The 12,157-nt window shown below is 40.4% G+C and overlaps 1 protein-coding gene across 2 annotated transcripts in view; it reads right to left on the bottom strand.

Annotated features, from left to right (window-relative positions):
* LOC120097728 (translation initiation factor IF-2-like) overlaps nt 1-12,157 on the bottom strand; it is a 78,468-nt gene that overhangs the window by 45,051 nt on the left and 21,260 nt on the right. The gene's annotated exons all lie outside the window — the stretch shown is intronic.

Here is a 12,157-nt window from a genome sequence, read left to right as displayed (position 1 = left end):
AACAGAATTAAAGAAGGATCTGGTGCTGTGGAAATGCAGAGCAGTGGGAGGGGCAGTGGGAGAGGGTCCTTCTCTGCTTCCCTCAACCTCCTCAGCTTAGACCCAGACAGACCGAGACCCCAGCTTCCAGTACGAAGCAGCTTTCAGCTTCAAGAACATGGCTGCAATCATTCTCTAGTTAGATCCAGATGGCTGCATTGCCAGGTGAACTGTGTTGGTGGTGAACTAATTTTCCCTCACCTCCAGCACCCATTTTCCCAGAGTTCAAGCAATTTTCCTGGGTAATGAACTGTGGCAGCTATCAGGCAGCCTGGAAATCAAGAGGGCCAAGTGCCTTCCTCGTCCTGTTTCCTTCTGGTATCGGGTATCGCTTGCTGCGGCATCACGGAGCTGTGTGTTCCAAGGTCTGACAAGGAGGGGTGAGAGAGCAAGTGAAATTCAGGGACACTGCTCTAGTTGGTGACAGTCACACTGCCCTGAGTGGGTGCCAGCTGCATGATCTCCAGGCAGTTCCCTGGCAATGGAAGGAACATGTGGAACCAGAACATGCTGAAGGCCAAAAGTGGGCCCTCGGCTTTGATTTATACTGATAAATACTCGGAGTCTTGAGAAAGTGAGTTCAATGGAACACAAAACTGTAATACACTAGGCAGTACAAAACAAACAAACAAAAAACCAACCAAAAATAACAAAAATAATTCGAATCTATGTGCTTAAAAAATTTTAGTATGTTTTCATTAAAAAAAAGGGGGGAATCCTGTAATAAATTTGCTTCATTGGCTCAAAGAATACTTTTCTCATGTAGTTAATGTTTTTAATCATTCTTAGTGGCACTGAGCAATTTCTTCTATTAAGCATTTTACTATTTATAAAGTTTATGTTAGACATTTGATGTTTTATATGTTCAAACATTACTTTTTGGCTTTGATTAAAAATGTTTCCAGTTTGCTAATTAAAATACCTGCCAGAAAACTTTCATATTATATTTTAAGGGAAAAAAACCAACATAGTTATTTATTGGCAAACTGAGATACTAAAGGGAAAAGATTTATTTAATAAAAATTAACTCAATACAAAGGAAGTGACTCAAATATACAAATTTTTAGATTTTAGATTCCATTTTAGATTACAATAGATAAACATATATCTTACTGTTTTAGGTTTTACTGCTGTGAACAGACACCAGGACCAAGGCGAGTCTTATAAGGACAACATTTAATAAGGGCTGGCTGACAGGTTCAGAGGTTCAGTCCAGCATCATCAAGGTAGGAACATGGCAGCCTCCAGGCAGGCATGGCGCAGCAGGAGGTGAGAGTTCTGTATCTTCATCTGAAGGCTACTAGTGGAAGTCTGACTTCTAGGCAGCTAGGGTGAGGGTCTTATAGCCCACCCCCACAGTGAGACACCTACTCCAACAAGGTCACACCTGCTGATAGTGCCACTCCCTGGGCAGAGCATGTACAAACCACCACTTACCTAGAAATGACTTTATCTGTGAATAAAACATGGTTCTTGACGATGAAAGAGCCAACCAAACCCACAGAGTTACTAAGTGGAACTCAAATGTCAGACTAAAATAAGGCTCTTTATGGGCACTTTTATGGTTTGTAAGGTACCATATAAAGTATCCTAGAAGGGAAAATATGGTCAAGTTCAACTGCATTTAACATTAATAGACAACTGTCTTAACTGGGGTTTTTATTGCTGTTATGATAAAAACACTATGACTAAAAGTTACACAGAGAGAAAAGCATTTGTTTCTCCTTACAGATTCTAAGTCCATCACTGAGGGAATCCAGGGTACTAACTCACAGGAGAACAGAGATGCTAAGTCCTGGGAGGACTGCTGCTTATGGACTTGCCCAGCCTGCTTTCTTATACATCCCAGGCTGCTTCTTGGGCCCTCCCACATCAATCACTAATTAAGAAAATGCACTACAGTCTTCTGGTCTCCATCTTTGCCCAGAGCTAAGGATGTCCCACAGCCCTCCAGACCCCAAACTTGCCTAAAGGGAGCTGGTCTCCCAAGAGTGCTCTCACTTCTCAGATCAGAGGCCCACAAGCCCACAGGAGGGACAAGCTCCTGTAAGAGGCAGCAAGACCAACTAACATCAGAGATAACCAGATGGTGAGAGGTAAGCATAAGAACCTAAGCAACAGAAACCAAGCCCACTTGGCATCATCAGAACCCAGTTCTCCCACCACAGCAAGTCCTGGATATCCCAACACACAAGAAAAGCAAGACTTGGATTTAAAATCACAGCTCATGATGATGATAGAGGACTTTAAGAAGGACATAAATAACTCCCTTAAAGAAATACAGGAGAACACAGGTAAACAAGTAGAAGCCCTTAAAGAGGAAACACAAAAATCCCTGAAATAGTTACAGCAAAACAACCAAACAGGTGAAGGAGTTGAACAAAACCGTCCAGGACTTAAAAATGGAAATAGAAACAATAAAGAGAGCACAAAGGGAATCAACTCTGGAGATAAGAAACCTAAGGAAGAGATCAGAAGTCATAGATACAAGCATCACCAACACAATACAAGAGATATAAAAGAGAATCTCAGGGGCAGAGGATACCATAGAAAACATTGACACAACAGTCAAAGAAAACGCAAAAAGCAAAAAGCTCCTAACCCAAAACATCCAGGAAATCCAGGACACAATGAGAAGATGAAACCTAAGGATAAAAGGTATAAAAGACAGCAAAGATTCCCAACATGAAGGGCCAGTAAATATCTTCAACAAAATTATAGAAGAAAACCTCCCTAACCTAATGAAAGATAGATGCCCACGAACATACAAGAAGCCTGTAGAATTCCAAATAGATTGGACCAGGAAAAAAATTCCTCCTATCAAAAAATAATCAAAAGACCAAATGCACAAAACAAAGAGAGAATATTAAAAGCAGTAAGGGAAAAGGTCAAGTAACATATAAAGGCAGACCTATCAGAATACACCAGACTTCTCACCAGAAGATCCTGGGCAGATGTCATACAGACCCTAAGAGAACACAAATGCCAGCCCAGGTTACTATATCCAGCAGAACTCTCAATTGCCACAGATAGAAACCAAGATATTCCATGACAAAACCAAATTTACAAAATATCTTTCCACAAATGCAGCCCTACAAATTATGATACATGGGAAACTCCAACACAAGGAGGAAAACTACACCCTAGAACAAGCAGACAATTAATTTTTCTTTCAACAAACCCAAAAGAAGATAGCCACACAAACATAATTCCACTTCCAACAACAAAAATAACAGGAAAACACTATTACTTAATATCTCTAACATCAGACCCGGTGAGAGAGAGACCCAACCGCCTGGTCAGGTGGGCACTCCTGAGGCTGCAGGGCAGAGGAGACCACCAACACTGCCCACCCCTGCCCACATCCCTGGCCAAAGAGGAAACTGTATAAGGCCTCTGGGCTCCCGTGGGGGAGGGCCCAGGAGCGGCAGGACCCCTGCCAGAGACACCGCCGGACCCTGAAGGAAACAGACCAGATAAACAGTTCTCTGCACCCAAATCCCGTGGGAGGGAGAGCTAAACCTTCAGAGAGGCAGACAAGCCTGGGAAACCAGAAGAGACTGCTCCCTGCACACACATCTCGGACGCCAGAGGAAAAAGCCAAAGACCATCTGGAACCCTGGTGCACTGAAGCTCCCAGAAGGGGCGGCACAGGTCTTCCTGGTTGCTGCCGCTGCAGAGAGCCCCTGGGCAGCACCCCACGAGCGAACCTGAGCCTCGGGACCACAGGTAAGACCAAATTTTCTGCTGCAAGAAAGCTGCCTGGTGAACTCAAGACACAGGCCCACAGGAACAGCTGAAGACCTGTAGAGAGGAAAAACTACACGCCCGAAAGCAGAACACTCTGTCCCCATAACTGACTGAAAGAGAGAAAAACAGGTCTACAGCACTCCTGACACACAGGCTTATAGGACAGTCTAGCCACTGTCAGAAATAGCAGAACAAAGTAACACTAGAGATAATCTGATGGCGAGAGGCAAGCGCAGGAACCCAAGGAACAGAAACCAAGACTACATGCCATCATCGGAGCCCAATTCTCCCACCAAAACAAACATGGAATATCCAAACACACCAGAAAAGCAAGATCTAGTTTCAAAATCATATTTGATCATGATGCTGGAGGACTTCAAGAAAGACGTGAAGAACTCCCTTAGAGAACAAGTAGAAGCCTACAGAGAGGAATCACAAAAATGCCTGAAAGAATTCCAGGAAAACATAATTAAACAAGTAGAAGCCCATAGAGAGGAGTCACAAAAATCCCTGAAAGAATTCCAGGAAATCATAAATAAACAAGTAGAAGCCCATAGAGAGGAGTCACAAAAATTCCTGAAAGAATTCCAGGAAAACACAATCAAACAGTTGAAGGAATTAAAAATGGAAATAGAAGCAATCAAGAAAGAACACATGGAAACAACCCTGGATATAGAAAACCAAAAGAAGAGACAAGGAGCTGTAGATACAAGCTTCACCAACAGAATACAAGAGATGGAAGAGAGAATCTCAGGAGCAGAAGATTCCATAGAAATCATTGACTCAACTGTCAAAGATAATGTAAAGCGGAAAAAGCTACTGGTCCAAAACATACAGGAAATCCAGGACTCAATGAGAAGATCAAACCTAAGGATAATAGGTATAGAAGAGAGTGAAGACTCCCAGCTCAAAGGACCAGTAAATATCTTCAACAAAATCATAGAAGAAAACTTCCCTAACCTAAAAAAAGAGATACCCATAGACATACAAGAAGCCTACAGAACTCCAAATAGATTGGACCAGAAAAGAAACACCTCCCGTCACATAATTGTCAAAACACCAAACGCACAAAATAAAGAAAGATTATTAAAAGCAGTAAGGGAAAAAGGTCAAGTAACATATAAAGGGAGACCTATCAGAATCACACCAGACTTCTCACCAGAAACTATGAAGGCCAGAAGATCCTGGACTGATGTTATACAGACCCTAAGAGAACACAAATGCCAGCCCAGGTTACTGTATCCAGCAAAACTCTCAATTAACATTGATGGAGAAACCAAGATATTCCATGACAAAACCAAATTTACACAATATCTTTCTACAAATCCAGCACTACAAAGGATAATAAATGGTAAAGCCCAACATAAGGAGGCAAGCTATACCCTAGAAGAAGCAAGAAACTAATCGTCTTGGCAACAAAACAAAGAGAATGAAAGCACACAAACATAACCTCACATCCAAATATGAATATAACAGGAAGCAATAATCACTATTCCTTAATATCTCTCAATATCAATGGCCTCAACTCCCCAATAAAAAGACATAGATTAACAAACTGGATACGCAACGAGGACCCTGCATTCTGCTGCCTACAGGAAACACACCTCAGAGACAAAGACAGACACTACCTCAGAGTGAAAGGCTGGAAAACAACTTTCCAAGCAAATGGCCAGAAGAAGCAAGCTGGAGTAGCCATTCTAATATCAAATAAAATCAATTTTCAATTAAAAGTCATCAAAAAAGATAAGGAAGGACACTTCATATTCATCAAAGGAAAAATCAACCAAGATGAACTCTCAATCCTAAATATCTATGCCCCAAATACAAGGGCACCTACATACGTAAAAGAAACCTTACTAAAGCTCAAAACACACATTGCACCTCACACAATAATAGTGGGAGACTTCAACACCCCACTCTCATCAATGGACAGATCATGGAAACAGAAATTAAACAGTGATGTCGACAGACTAAGAGAAGTCATGAGCCAAATGGACTTAACGGATATTTATAGAACATTCTATCCTAAAGCAAAAGGATATACCTTCTTCTCAGCTCCTCATGGTACTTTCTCCAAAATTGACCATATAATTGGTCAAAAAACGGGCCTCAACAGGTATAGGAAGATAGAAATAATCCCATGCGTGCTATCGGACCACCACGGCCTAAAACTGGTCTTCAATAACAATAAGGGAAGAATGCCCACATATACGTGGAAATTGAACAATGCTCTACTCAATGATAACCTGGTCAAGGAAGAAATAAAGAAAGAAATTAAAAACTTTTTAGAATTTAATGAAAATGAAGATACAACATACTCAAACTTATGGGACACAATGAAAGCTGTGCTAAGAGGAAAACTCATAGCGCTGAGTGCCTGCAGAAAGAAACAGGAAAGAGCATATGTCAGCAGCTTGACAGCACACCTAAAAGCTCTAGAACAAAAAGAAGCAAATACACCCAGGAGGAGTAGAAGGCAGGAAATAATCAAACTCAGAGCTGAAATCAACCAAGTAGAAACAAAAAGGACCATAGAAAGAATCAACAGAACCAAAAGTTGGTTCTTTGAGAAAATCAACAAGATAGATAAACCCTTAGCCAGACTAACGAGAGGACACAGAGAGTGTGTCCAAATTAACAAAATCAGAAATGAAAAGGGAGACATAGCTACAGATTCGGAGGAAATTCAAAAAATCATCAGATCTTACTATAAAAACCTATATTCAACAAAATTTGAAAATCTTCAGGAAATGGACAATTTCCTAGACAGATACCAGGTATCGAAGTTAAATCAGGAACAGATAAACCAGTTAAACAACCCCATAACTCCTAAGGAAATAGAAGCAGTCATTAAAGGTCTCCCAACCAAAAAGAGCCCAGGTCCAGACGGGTTTAGTGCAGAATTCTATCAAACCTTCATAGAAGACCTCATACCAATATTATCCAAACTATTCCACAAAATTGAAACAGATGGAGCCCTACCGAATTCCTGCTACGAAGCCACAATTACTCTTATACCTAAACCACACAAAGACACAACAAAGAAAGAGAACTTCAGACCAATTTCCCTTATGAATATCGACGCAAAAATACTCAATAAAATTCTGGCAAACCGAATTCAAGAGCACATCAAAACAATAATCCACCATGATCAAGTAGGCTTCATCCCAGGCATGCAGGGATGGTTTAATATACGGAAAACCATCAACGTGATCCATTATATAAACAAACTGAAAGAACAGAACCACATGATCATTTCATTAGATGCTGAGAAAGCATTTGACAAAATTCAACACCCCTTCATGATAAAAGTCCTGGAAAGAATAGGAATTCAAGGCCCATACCTAAACATAGTAAAAGCCATATACAGCCAACCAGTTGCTAACATTAAACTAAATGGAGAGAAACTTGAAGCAATCCCACTAAAATCAGGGACTAGACAAGGCTGCCCACTCTCTCCCTACTTATTCAATATAGTTCTTGAAGTTCTAGCCAGAGCAATCAGACAACAAAAGGAGATCAAAGGGATACAGATCGGAAAAGAAGAGGTCAAAATATCACTATTTGCAGATGACATGATAGTATATTTAAGTGATCCCAAAAGTTCCACCAGAGAACTACTAAAGCTGATAAACAACTTCAGCAAAGTGGCTGGGTATAAAATTAACTCAAATAAATCAGTTGCCTTCCTCTACACAAAAGAGAAACAAGCCGAGAAAGAAATTAGGGAAACGACACCCTTCATAATAGACCCAAATAATATAAAGTACCTCGGCGTGACTTTAACCAAGCAAGTAAAAGATCTGTACAATAAGAACTTCAAGACACTGAGGAAAGAAATTGAAGAAGACCTCAGAAGATGGAAAGATCTCCCATGCTCATGGATTGGCAGGATTAATATAGTAAAAATGGCCATTTTACCAAAAGCAATCTACAGATTCAATGCAATCCCCATCAAAATACCAATCCAATTCTTCAAAGAGTTAGACAGAACAATTTGCAAATTCATCTGGAATAACAAAAAACCCAGGATAGCTAAAGCTATCCTCAACAATAAAAGGACTTCAGGGGGAATCACTGTCCCTGAACTCAAGCAGTATTACAGAGCAATAGTGATAAAAACTGCATGGTATTGGTACAGAGACAGACAGATAGACCAATGGAATAGAATTGAAGACTCAGAAATGAACCCACACACCTATGGTCACTTGATTTTTGACAAAGGAGCCAAAACCATCCAATGGAAAAAAGATAGCATTTTCAGCAAATGGTGCTGGTTCAACTGGAGGGCAACATGTAGAAGAATGCAGATCGATCCATGCTTATCACCCTGTACAAAGCTTAAGTCCAAGTGGATCAAGGACCTCCACATCAAACCAGACACACTCAAACTAATAGAAGAAAAACTAGGGAAGCATCTGGAACACATGGGCACTGGAAAAAATTTCTTGAACAAAACACCAATGGCTTATGCTCTAAGATCAAGAATCGACAAATGGGATCTCATAAAACTGCAAAGCTTCTGTAAGGCAAAGGACACTGTGGTTAGGACAAAACGGCAACCAACAGATTGGGAAAAGATCTTTACCAATCCTACAACAGATAGAGGCCTTATATCCAAAATATACAAAGAACTCAAGAAGTTAGACCGCAGGGAAACAAATAACCCTATTAAAAAATGGGGTTCAGAGCTAAACAAAGAATTCACAGCTGAGGAATGCCGAATGGCTGAGAAACACCTAAAGAAATGTTCAACATCTTTAGTCATAAGGGAAATGCAAATCAAAACAACCCTGAGATTTCACCTCACACCAGTGCGATTGGCTAAGATCAAAAACTCAGGTGACAGCAGATGCTGGCGAGGATGTGGAGAAAGAGGAACACTCCTCCATTGTTGGTGGGATTGCAGACTGGTAAAACCATTCTGGAAATCAGTCTGGAGGTTCCTCAGAAAATTGGACATTGAACTGCCTGAGGATCCAGCTATACCTCTCTTGGGCATATACCCAAAAGATGCCTCAACATATAAAAGAGACACGTGCTCCACTATGTTCATCGCAGCCTTATTTATAATAGCCAGAAAATGGAAAGAACCCAGATGCCCTTCAACAGAGGAATGGATACAGAAAATGTGGTACATCTACACAATGGAATATTACTCAGCTATCAAAAACAACGAGTTTATGAAATTCGTAGGCAAATGGTTGGAACTGGAAAATATCATCCTGAGTGAGCTAACCCAATCACAGAAAGACATACATGGTATGCACTCATTGATAAGTGGCTATTATCCCAAATGCTTGAATTACCCTAGATCCCTAGAACAAACGAAACTCAAGACAGATGATCAAAATGTGAATGCTTCACTCCTTCTTTAAATGAGGAAAAAGAATACCCTTGGCAGGGAAGGGAGAGGCAAAGATTAAAACAGAGACTGAAGGAACACCCATTCAGAGCCTGCCCCACATGTGGCCCATACATATACAGCCACCCAATTAGACAAGATGGATGAAGCAAAGAAGTGCAGACCGACAGGAGCCGGATGTAGATCGCTCCTGAGAGACACAGCCAGAATACAGCAAATACAGAGGCGAATGCCAGCAGCAAACCACTGAACTGAGAATAGGTCCCCTATTGAAGGAATCAGAGAAAGAACTGGAAGAGCTTGAAGGGGCTCGAGACCCCAAAAGTACAACAATGCCAAGCAACCAGAGCTTCCAGGGACTAAGCCACTACCTAAAGACTATACATGGACTGACCCTGGACTCTGACCCCATAGGTAGCAATGAATATCCTAGTGAGAGCACCAGTGGAAGGGGAAGCCCTGGGTCCTGCTAAGACTGAACCCCCAGTGAACTAGTCTATGGGGGGAGGGCGGCAATGGGGGGAGGGTTGGGAGGGGAACACCCATAAGGAAGGGGAGGGGGGAGGGGGATGTTTGCCCGGAAACCGGGAAAGGGAATAACACTCGAAATGTATATAAGAAATACTCAAGTTAATAAAAAAAAAAATATCTCTAACATCAATGGACTCAATTCCCCAATAAAAAGACATAGACTAACTGACTGAATATGTAAAAAAAATAAAAAAACAACAGTTTGCTGCATACAGGAAACGCACTTCAGTGACAAAGACACTACCTCAGAGTAAAAGGCAGGAAACATATTTTCCAAGCAAATGGTCCCAAGAAATAAGTTGGAATAACCATTCTAATATAAAATAAAATCAACTTTTAACCAAAAGTTATCAAAAAAGATAAGGAAGGACACTTCCTACTCATCAAAGGAAAAATCTACAAAGATAAACTCTCAATCCTGAACATCTGTGCTCCAAATGCAAGGGCACCCACCTTGATAAAGCAAACTTTACTAAAGCTCAAAACATACACTGAACCACATATAATAATAGTAGGAGACTGCAACACCCCACTCTCATCAATGGACAGATCATGGAAGCAGAAACTCAAAAGAGACACAGTAAAACTAACAGAAGTTAGGAACCAAATGGATTTAACACATCTACAGAATCTTTCTTCCTAAAACACAATATACCTTCTTCTCAGAACCTCATGGTACCTTCTCCAAGACTGACCATTTAATGGGTCACAAAACAGGCCTCAACAGCTATCAGAAGATTGAAACAATCCCATGCATCCTATCAGATCACCATGGACTAAGGCTGCTTGTCAATAACAACAAAAAAACAAAACAAAAACAAAAACAAAAAAACAATAGCCCACGTACACATGGAAATTGAATAGTTCTCTACTCAATGATAACTTGATCAAAGAAGAAATTAAAGACTTTTTAGAGTTTAATGAAAATGAAGGCACAACATACCCAAACTTATGGGACACAATGAAAGCAGTGCTAAGAGGAAAACTCATAGCTCTGAGTGCCTCCAAAAAGAAACTTCAGAGAGCATACACTAACAGCACACTTGAAAGCGCTAGAACAAAAAGAAGCAAATACACCCAAGAATAGATGACAGGAAATAATCGAACTCAGAGCTGAAATCAAGTAGAAGTAAAAAGAACTATACAAAAAAAACCAACAAAACCAGGAGCTGGTTCTTTGACAAAATCAAGAAGATAGATAAACCTTAGCCAGACTAACCAGAGGGCATAGAGACAGTATCCAGTTTAACCAAATTAGAAATGAAAAGGGACACATAACAACAGAAACTGAGGAAATTCAAAAATTATCAGATCCTGCTACAAAAGCCTATACTCAACAAAATTGGAAAGTCTGGAGAAAATGGAGAATTTTCTAAATGGATACCAGGTACCAAAGTTTAATTAGGATCTGATAAACCCTCTAAACTGTCCCATAACCCCTAAAGAAATAGAAGCAGTCATTAAAAGTCTCCCAACTAGAGAGAGAGAGAAGAGAGAGAGAGAGAGACAGAGACAGAGACAGAGAGAGAGACAGAGAGACAGAGAGAGAGACAGAGAGACAGAGAGAGAGAGAGACACAGAGAGAGAGACACAGAGAGAGAGAGAGAGAGAAAGAGAGAGAGAGAGAGAGAGAGAGAGAGAGAGAGAGAGAGAGTCAGCCAGCCAGCCCGCCCAGGACGAGATGGGTTTAGTGCAGAATTCTATCAGACCTTCAAAGAAGACCTAATACCAACACTGTCCAAACTCTTCCACAAACAAAACAAAACAAAACAAAACAAAACAAAACAGGAGTACTACCCAATTCATTCTATGAAGCCACAATTAATTACATTTATACTAAACCACACAATGACCCTACAATAAAAGAGAACTTCAGACCAATTTCTCTCATGAATATCAATGTAAAAATACTCAATAAAATTCACACAAACCGAATCCAAGAAGACATCAAAATGACCATTCAACATAATCAAGTAGGTTTAATCCCAGGGATGCAGGGATGGTTCAATATACAGAAATCCATCAATGTAATCCACTATATAAACAAACTCAAAGAGTAAACCACATGATCATCTCATTAGAGGCTGAGAAAGACCCCTTCATGACAAAAGCCTTGAAAAGATCAGGAATTCAAGGTCCATACCTAAACATAGTAAAAGCCATATACAGCATTAAACTAAATGGAGAGAATTTTGGAGCAATCTCACTAAAATCAAGGCTGCCCACTCTCTACAATACAGTAATTGAAGTTCTAGCCAGAGCAATTATACAACAAGACGAGGCCAAGGGATACAAATTGGAAGAGAAGAAGTCAAAATATCACTATTTGCATATGATATGATGGTATACTTAAATGACCACAAAAGTTCCTCCAAGAACTACAGCTGATAAAAACTTCAGCAAAGTAGCTGGACATAAAATTAATTCAAACAAACAAACAAACCCCAAAACAGTAGCCTTCTTCTACTCAAA

The sequence above is a fragment of the Rattus norvegicus genome, chromosome 17 (assembly GCF_036323735.1).
Source record: "Rattus norvegicus strain BN/NHsdMcwi chromosome 17, GRCr8, whole genome shotgun sequence".
Classification (NCBI taxonomy): domain Eukaryota; kingdom Metazoa; phylum Chordata; class Mammalia; order Rodentia; family Muridae; genus Rattus; species Rattus norvegicus.
Note: the sequence above shows the minus strand (reverse complement) of the source record. Positions and strands in the feature narration are given on the sequence as shown.